At 44.9% G+C, this 8,938-nt stretch overlaps 1 pseudogene; it reads left to right on the top strand.

Annotated features, from left to right (window-relative positions):
- The first annotated feature begins 7,621 nt into the window (after positions 1-7,621).
- LOC132433278 (N-acetyl-D-glucosamine kinase pseudogene) lies at positions 7,622-8,609 on the top strand (annotated as a pseudogene).
- The last annotated feature ends 329 nt before the right edge of the window (positions 8,610-8,938 follow it).

Here is an 8,938-nt window from a genome sequence, read left to right on the forward strand (position 1 = left end):
ATACCCAACGATGCTTCCCAAAGTATGAGACCAAGAAAAGCAAACTTACAGGCTCTCCATGGCACTAAAAAACATAGTCCTGGGACTTCCCTGGTGGCGCAGTGGTTGACTCCGCACTCCCAATGCAGGGGGCCCAGGTTCAATCCCTGGTCAGGGAACTAGATCCCACATGCATGCCACAACTAAGAGTTCACATGCCACAACTAAGAAGCTCACCTACCACAACTATGGAGCCCACGTGCCACAACTAAGGAGCCAGCAAGCCGCAACTAAGGAGCTTGCCTGCTGCAACTAAGACCTGATGCAACCAAATTAAAAAAAAAAAACATAGTCCTTATTTACATAAATGTTTGAATCTCTTGGTTGGTTATACAAACAAGTATCCCTCAGTTGTCCAAATATTTGTCATGGTTTCTTTCCTTATAATAGAAATCAAAGAACCATAACAACCCAAGTTTCTCATACTTGGGGAGAGGGGCAATAACCCTTTAAAAAATAACATCCTACGATGCACCACATACCTTAATCAAATGAAAGTTGGGTTAGACCTGCTGAAATAAGAGTGGGGGACTTGAAGCCCACGTACTTCCCCCCCCCTCCGCACTTCATACTAGTAACTCTTCTACCATGTCAGCTCGAATACATCTAAGTAACAGGGAGTTCACCATCTCACAAAACATACTCTTATTCTAATTTCGATTCCTGATGCCAAAACAGTTTCTTACTACTGGACAAAAGTCTGATTCCCTGTAATGTCTACTCCGTGGGCCAAAACACCCTTTCACAAGCTGACATTTCAAGTACCGCTCAGCCATCCTGCCTTCTTCAGGCTCAACATCCTCAGGTCTTTAACTACTGCTCACTGGACACGGTCTCTGTTCTTTTCATCACCCTGCTCACCTCCTACTGCGTGTTCTGCTGCAGCTTTGAGAATATGCCCTTGACCCAGGGAAGTGTGCCAATTGCTCAGTGTCTTCGGAATTTATTTCTCAACTGACTTTTAACAACACATGCATGTTCTATCTCTGTCAGGCAACTCTGTTTCTACCTTTTGATGCTCATATCTCAGCAGCATGACAAATGCTCATCCAAACTCAGCTCTTGACCCTTTGCTCTTCTCTCTGGACTTGAAGTATCTTCTCCCCTCCATCCACTGTGTTCTTCCCAAACTGCTAATTCACAGCAAATGTTTGTGCCTGTGATCTGCTCCCGCAGACAGTAGTGCCTGGGCATAGGCCGCCTGTCTTGACACTGCTACCCTTCCCAGCTCACTCCAAAGGCCTGGAAAAGACTGTCTGCTCTCATCTGAGTCCTCCTGAAATGGAATCAACATTCTACATGTGCCTTGATCAGCTCAGAGTTCAGGGGGCCTGTGCTTTCCCTGCTCTATGCAGTGCTTTTCAGGATGGATGATATTAGTCAATGTGCTTACGGGTTTGATTTTTAGCAGCTTCCCTTCTCTGTCACATTATCTCAAGATTAGATTTGACTGTCACTGGCCACAGCCCCACCCAGTTGTCTCCAGCGGGGTGGCCACCTCCAGATTAAGTGAGGCTCTGAGTCAGTGACAACCAGGATTGATGATACAGTAAGACAATGGCTGTCAATGCTGGCTGCACATTAGAATCATCTGGAGAGCTTTAAAAACTCCAGAGATTCTGGTTCAATTGATCTGAGTATCTTTTAAAAATCAGTATTTTTTAAAAAGCTCCCATGATTCTAATGTACAGACGGGATTCAAAGTCACTGCAATAGGAAATCCCTCTTAATAGGTAAATACGTTCTGGAATTTGTCTGCAGCTCCCCTATCTGTAAATAGAGCCTAGAGTGCCTGACAGGACTTCTACAAAACAATTCAGTAACTGCACTAAGCATTTAGTAAACCACATTCAATTCTCCCAACAATTCTGGGAAGCAGATTTTATTACCATTCCCATTGAACAGACGCAAAATCCAAGCCTCAGAAATGTCAAGTAACCTGTCCCAGGCACGCATAGGAAGAAAGGGGGGCAGGGGATACAGAAGATTTCTGCAGATTCCAAAGATGTGCCCCTAACCCTGGTATACTTTCCCCAGTGCAGCTCCATCCCTTGGCCTTATTGAAATGTTTCACTTCTTCCTGCAGCCCTGAGAGTTGGGCCTGGAGTCCCATCCTGAACCTCCACCTAATTCCTACCAGCCCTTCTCATCTATTGCTTCTGATACCATTTTCTTCATCTTAAAGGAACTCTGTCCATTATAGCCTGGATACTTCAAAATCCAGTCATAGGTCATTCCCTTGGATACAACTCTGTCGGCCATTGACCTCCCCTGCCCACTCCGCCCCAATCCAACCTCTCACTCTCTCCCAGACGCTGCCCACAGTCAGTCCTGGGTGACTCCCAGCTGTCTGCATGCTATGCCAATGACAGCGTCAATTAAATCCCTCTGGTTTTTTTTTTTTTTGTTTTTTTTTTCACATGAACTGCCATGAAGCTGTTCCTCTTGCATCTTGCATGTTTATGATTATTCCTTTAAACCTAAATATAGGACTAATTGTTGCTATTTAATTTAAAAAATATTTTTAGTTTTATTAGTTTGGGCCCATTATTCCAGCACTTCCATATAATTCTGAAACTAAATTACCATTTATCATAATGAAGTCTCCTTTTAATCAAAAGGAGAGTCTCTTGACCATGGGCTCTATGTTTTTTCCCAAGTTCCTAATAAAAATGGTTCTTTGCTATTACCCTTCCTTTTGTGTGGCCTAAAACCAACAGAATCAACATTCTCTAGCAAAAATCACTCACTGGGCTATCTCCAGCTAATTGTACAATCTTATTTTCAAAAATTCGAAATGGGATTTTGTGAGTGCTTTGTTGAAATTAAGATTCAGTAACTCTATATTATTCTCTGAGTCAAGTTACCACAATGAATTTTTTTTTTTTTTTTTTCTCTTTTGCGGTATGCGGGCCTCTCACTATTGTGGCCTCTCCCGTTGCGGAGCACAGGCTCCAGACGCGCAGGCTCAGTGGCCATGGCTCACGGGCCCAGCTGCTCCGCGGCATGTGGGATCTTCCCAGACCGGGGCACGAACCCGTGTCTGCTGCATCGACAGGCGGACTCTCAACCACTGCGCCACCAGGGAAGCCCTCCTAGTGATCTCTTTCTTTTTTTCCAATTACTGTCATCTATTTGAGAATCTATTCTAAACTTGTCAGGGATTAAGAGAAATGTGAAAGACCATCTGTGAAAAATGGAACAGGATTTTCCCATTTTTTGGCAATGCTCCTATTCTCCACAACTTCTCAAAATTTACTAATAGTTGCCCTAAGGTCAGCTCCCTTACATCTGGGATGTAATCGGACTGGGCTTTCTTACCATCTCTCCACCTATCCAGGGTTTCAGTGTCCTTTTAACTCATTTATCTTTTATTTAATTGAAAATTTTATTGAGATAATTGTAGATTCACATACAGTTGTAAGAAATGATAGAGACCCCTGTACACTTTGCCCAGTTTCCCCCAATGGTTTTTCCAAAACTGTAGTATAATATCACAACCAGGATACTGACATCGATAAATCACCCTGTCTTCCTCAGACTTCCTCAGTTTTACTTGTACTCATTTGTGTGTGTGTGTGTGTGTGTGTGTGTGTGTGTGTGTGAACTTCTGTACATCATTACCTGTGTAGAATCATGTATCCAGTCAAGATACAGAACGAACAGTTCTAACACCACAAGGGTCCCTCGTGTCGCCTATCCATTAATCTTTGAAACATGCTTGCTCTGCTCTTTTCGGTCTTTAGATCAATTGCTATAAAGGAAATAAGGGATGCAAAATAAGAGTTGAGAAGTGCCTTCACTGGGCTATTTGTTAACATTACTGCTTCTTCCTCCTTTCGTGCATGATTTCTTAAAACTGCATAAACTTGCTTTTTTAATACTATTACTATACCTTCCTAGATTAAAAAAAATGCTTTTAAGTCCTTAGGTGTTCTTTATCTGAGATTCATTTTTATAATTTCTTTGGAATGAAGCATGATAAATGGATGCAGAGGCTTTTTTCACCCTACTTTGTAGTGGAAGGGAAGATGCCTTCCAATTATAAGCATTTATGAGACATTTCATTTGTGTAGTAAACTGTAACCAGCAACTGTAGATAATCTTAACATATTACAGTATCATTTTCCCCAGTAATCTCTTTGAGGAATAGGACCACATCCTACACTTCTTTTGTGTTTAGAGTGACTGCTGTCCTTGACTCTCCAACACCCATACATCCCAGATGATTAGTCAAAGCCAAGGGTCAGCCGTTTTCCGGTAAAGGGCAGACAGTAAATATTTTAGGCTTTGCCAGAAGATCTCTGTTGCAACTACTCAATTCTTCTGCTGTACTGTGAAACAATTTTGTAAATGACTGGGCATGGCTTATGCCAATTACATTTCAGTCATAAAAAAAAAACAGGTGGGGAGCAGCAGTTTGCCAACCCCTGGCCTGAGCCAATTATGGTAACTCCATTTCCTCAGCCAGTGACTAGCTTACAAATGGACAATGGGACCCAATCCTGGTGCATGCGATGTGAGGAAAGTTTGCTGAGGGGCTTCTAGGAAAGACTGTTTCACAGTTCAGACACTCAAGGAAGAGACAACCCTCCTATTTCCTTTGGATATTAGCAGATCTGGATGTGATGCCTGGAATCACTGCAGTCATCTTGCTCCTGACCTAAAGATGAAGCCAAAATAGGAGGGCAGAGGCATGAGAATCACAGAGGACAGCAGAAATTGGACATACTGTGCCTGGAAGCTGCCCTACTTCTTCTTATGTAAGACAACACATTTCTTTATTGCTTAAGTCAATGAGTTGGCCAAAAAGCATCCTAATTACTGTACCCCCTTCAGTGCTTAGCAAAGTACTTCACAGAGGAAAGATGTTCAGTGAACATTTTGTTGATCTGGCTCACAAACTGAACCATAAGCTTATGCAAATCAGAATTCTTGCCATTGTAAATAACAACCTAGCTCCTTTTAAAATACAAGTTCACTTTTCTTGGAAAAATCAATAACAGTAACACCAAGAGGAAATAATAGTAAACCTCATATTATTTAAGATGAATAGAAAACCAAAATATGTGACAGTTTTTCATTTTTCTCAAAATAAGTGTGTTTCAAGATTATCCATTCAGTGCAGTTTTCCTCCTGTTACTTTAAGCCTTTCTCTCCCTGGCTGGCCCTTGGAAGGCAAGCTGCATGCAAATGTCTGTACACTCATCAGCCTTATTAGGCATGGTTCCAACTGGCCACCCCACATGAACACAATTAAAAGTTAAACATCAATTAAAATTCATGAAATCCATTTAGCTCTCTGAAAAAGCACTAAATAACTGTCCATATTTGGGGCCCAAATTAATCTAAACTGTTTTCCATCGCTCTTTAGTTATCAAACATACTGGGCCTCATTTTAGACTCTGCTAATTGCTCATTCAGCTTTCACGGAGTAGGCGATGAAAGATGAGCCCAGGATAAAAAATAAAGACGTGGAATGAAATGCCACCCTGGGTCAAGTTCAGTCAGTCGGGTAGTCTGTTAGTGACGGCGGCACTGGAGAAATTCTGCGAGAGGGCAAGCCCTATCCGGGGTGAGGGGACACGCAGATGATTTCTCCTCTGAGACTTCCGCTGATTTATTCATCTGCTTATTCGACATAGACTTGGATGTCTAATTGGCATCTCAAGTTTTGACATGTCCAAAACAGAATGCATAATTTCCCCCAAGTCTATTTCTGGTCCTGTCTTCCCCATATCAATGAATGGCACCCCACTGCATAAGCCCAAATTCAGCATCACCCTTGATTTCCTTTTTTCTGTAACTCTACAACCATGCTATCAGCAATTCTTGCTGACTCTGTAACCAAAATCTGTTCGGTCCTCTCCATCCCACGCCACCACCTTAATCTGGGCCTCTGTCACGTCTCTTTTGAGATTACTGCCACCACCTCCTAAATGGCTTCCCTGATGCCCTTTCTGCCTCTCCAAAACCCATTCTTTTAAAAACAAAATACAATCCCATCACTCCCCTGCTTAAAACCCTTCAATAGCTTCCAACTGCATGTTTTTTTTTTTTTTTTTTTTTTTTTTGGCAATACAAGGGCCTCTCCCTGCTGTGGCCTCTTTCGTTGCGGAGCACAGGCTCCGGACGCGCAGGCTCAGCGGCCATGGCTTACGGGCCCAGCCGCTCCGCGGCATGTGGGATCCCCCCGGGCCCAGGCACGAACCCGTGTCCCCTGCATCGGCAGGCAGACTCTCAACCGCTGCGCCACCAGGGAAGCCCAATGTGGACCATTTTTAAAGTCTTTAGCGAATTTGTTACAATATTGCTTCTTTTTTTTTTATGTTGTGGTTTTATTGGTCCTGAGGTATAGTGGGATCTTAGCTCCCCGACCAGCGATCGAACCTGCAACCCCTGCATTGCAAGACGAAGTCTTAACCACTGGACCACCAGGGAAGTCCCCCGACCACATTTTAGAATTAGAAACCTATACGAGTTTCCTATTGCAGCTGTAACAAATTACCATAATTTGGTGACTTACAACTGCATGCTCTTACAGTTCTGGAAATCAGAAGTGTAAAATCAAGGTGTCAACAGGGCTGTGTTCCTTCTGGAGGCGTCAGAGGAGAGTCTGTTTCCTCGCCTATTTTTAGCTTCTAGAGCGTCCTATATTCCTCGGCTTGTGGCGCCTCCCTCACCTTCTCTGATCCTCCTGCCTCCCTCTTATAAGGACCTTTGTGATGATGCTGGGCCCACCTAGGTCACCCAGGATGATCGCCCCATCACAAGATCTTTAACTTAATCACATCTACGAAGTTTCTTTTACCACGTAAGGTGACATATTTACAGGTTCGGGGACTAGGACATGGATAATTTAGGAGGGCCCTTACTTATTCAGCCTATCATAAAAACAAAAATCAAAACACAACACAAGGCTTCCTTGGTGGCGCAGTGGTTGGGAGTCCACCTGCCAATGCAGGGAACACCGGTTCGAACCCTGGTCTGGGAAGATCCCACATGCCGTGGAGCAGCTGAGCCCGTGAGCCACAACTGCTGAGCCTGCACTCTGGAGCCCGCGTGCCACAACTACTGAGCCCACGTGCCACAACTGCCTAAGCCTGCGTGCCTAGAGCCTGTGCTCTGAAGCGGGAGAGGCCACCGCAGCGAGAAGCCCCTGCGCCGCAGCGGAGGGTGGCCCCCGCTCACCGCAACTAGAGAAAGCCCGCATCCAGCAACGAAGACCCAACACAGCCAAAAATAAATAAAATAAATAAATTTATTTTTAAAAAATTAAGGATTAAAAAAACACAAAAAAACGGAATACCTTCCATTTCACATTTATTATCTCATTTAATCTTCACAGGAATCTGGTGTGTGTGTGCATGTGTATATGTGTGGGTATGATTTACACTATTTTACTGTATTAAAAAAATCACAGTCAATGCTTCTGATCCTGTTGAACTATATTCATGCAGCCTGGGTGTATTTCATATTTTAAATACGATCCCAGATTTTTAAATTAGGTTATTAAAATAAGTACCAATTAAAATGTGGGTACAAAGCAAACGGCGGGATCCGCGGCGGCGATAGCGGCAGCATGGCCGCGCTCTACGGGGGTGTAGAGGGGGGAGGCACACGATCCAAGGTCCTTTTACTCTCAGAGGATGTGCAGATCCTGCCAGAAGTGGAAGGACTCAGCACAAACCACTGGCTGACCGGGACAGACAAGTGTGTGGAGAGGATCAACGAGACGGTGAACGGGGCCAAACGGAAAGCAGGGGTGGATCTCTGGTGCCTCTACGAAGCCTGGGCTTATCCCTCCTGAGCGGTGGGGATCAGGAGGACGTCGTGCGGATCCTGATGGAGGAGCTGAGGGACCGATTTCCCTACCTGAGTGAAAGCTACTTAATCACCACCGACGCCGCCGGCTCCATCGCCACTGTTAACGCCGGGTGGTGGGATCGTGCTCATCTCTGGGACAAGCTCCAACTGCAGGCTCATCAACCCCGATGGGTCTGAGAGTGGCCGCGGTGGCTGGGGCCACATGATGCGAGATGAGGGCTCAGCCTACTGGACTGCACACCAAGCAGTGAAAATAATGTTTGACTCCATCGACAACATAGAGGCGGCTCCTCATGACAGGGGCTGTGTCCATGTTCAACTATTTCCAGGTGCCAGATCGGCTAGGAATCCTCACCTACCTGTACAGGGACTTTGATAAATGCAGGTTTGCTGGGTTTTGCAGGAAAGTTGCAGAAGGTGCTCAGCAGGGAGATCCCCTTTCCTGTTATATCTTCAGGAAGGCTGGGGAGATGCTGGGCAGACATGTTGTGGCAGTGTTGCCTGAGACTGACCCGGTCTTGTTCCAACAGGAGATTGGTCTCCCCATCCCGTGTGTGGGCTCTGTGTGGAAGAGCTGGGAGCTGCTGAGGGAAGGTTTCCTTTTGGCGCTGACCCAGGAGAGAGAGATCCAGGCTCAGAACTCCTTCTCCAGCTTCACCCTGTTGAAGCTGCGGCACTCCTCCGCCCTGGGCGGGGTCAGCCTAGGGGCCAGGCACGTGGGGCACCTCCTCCCCATGGACTAAAGCCCAGTGGACATTGGGTGCTGGAGCTTTTTCTCCTTTTCCTTGTTTTTTTTGAAAAAGAAACACCTATAGAAGAAAATAAATGTACTTTACCCACTCACCCCCACCCCCCAAAATAAATAAATAAATAAATAAAATGTAGGTCTCTTGCCATGTAACAGGGCTGGTTTCATCTCCATTTTACATCTGTGTAAACTGAGGCTCATAGAGCCACAGTTGTAGAGAACAAATATATGGATACCAAGGGGGAAGGGGGGGTGGGAGGAACTGGGAGATTGGGACTGACATATATACACTACTATGTATGAAATAGATAACTAATGAGAACC

The sequence above is a fragment of the Delphinus delphis genome, chromosome 11 (assembly GCF_949987515.2).
Source record: "Delphinus delphis chromosome 11, mDelDel1.2, whole genome shotgun sequence".
Classification (NCBI taxonomy): Eukaryota; Metazoa; Chordata; class Mammalia; order Artiodactyla; family Delphinidae; genus Delphinus; species Delphinus delphis.